Here is a 650-nt window from a genome sequence, read left to right on the forward strand (position 1 = left end):
AGAAACACTGGCTATTCAATCTCACTTCTTCTGTGAAGTTCACAGGTGAAGATCTGTCCTGATTCTTCTCCAGCTTTTGGATACATTCTTCATAGTGAGCCTTCAGTATCACCGTTTCAGACTGCAAGGCTGAATACTGCCAAAGAGAAACTAGAAGTTACAACAATTGTAGTGCTATTTGTGGAACTAAGTTTGCTGTTTTTTATGTTAAGTGAAGGGCAAACTGTCAATTGACAAAGAAGGCAAGGACCAGGCCTCATCACTGAGCCTGTTCTGGTTTGCTGAAAGCAACATGATTCTTTCTTCCCTCTCACATTCCTGAACTCATGTTCTTGTTCTGGACACAGGTGGCCTCAGGCTAACCATTACTGCACTCCAGTCTGTATTCAGCTGCTATGTTATCCTCCTTACCTTCTCTTTGATAGGCTCCAGTTGTTCCAAATGTTGCTGAAGTTCAGACAATTTTTGTTCCTCTGCTTTTTTCAATTGTTTCAGAGCTACCAGCTGAAAGACAAGGACCATCAGTTTACAGCCCTGTTCAATGTCATCCAGCTCAAAACTATTTCTGCTCAAAAACAGAGCTAGAACTGTATAGTGATTGTGGCTGTTGCTTTAGCCTATCAATGCTGACATCATTTTGGCTCTAGCAC

The 650-nt window shown here is 41.8% G+C and overlaps 1 long non-coding RNA gene across 1 annotated transcript; it reads right to left on the bottom strand.

Moving 5' to 3' along the window:
- Positions 1-23: 23 nt before the first annotated feature.
- On the bottom strand, positions 24-642 carry LOC104915642. The gene is made up of 2 exons (XR_796418.2): positions 412-642; positions 24-136 (listed from the first exon to the last, which is right to left on the bottom strand). It is a non-coding gene; the product is annotated as an uncharacterized LOC104915642 (long non-coding RNA).
- Between the last annotated feature and the right edge of the window lie 8 nt (positions 643-650).

The sequence above is a fragment of the Meleagris gallopavo genome, unplaced genomic scaffold, assembly GCF_000146605.3.
Source record: "Meleagris gallopavo isolate NT-WF06-2002-E0010 breed Aviagen turkey brand Nicholas breeding stock unplaced genomic scaffold, Turkey_5.1 ChrUn_random_7180001838764, whole genome shotgun sequence".
NCBI classification, from domain to species: Eukaryota; Metazoa; Chordata; class Aves; order Galliformes; family Phasianidae; genus Meleagris; species Meleagris gallopavo.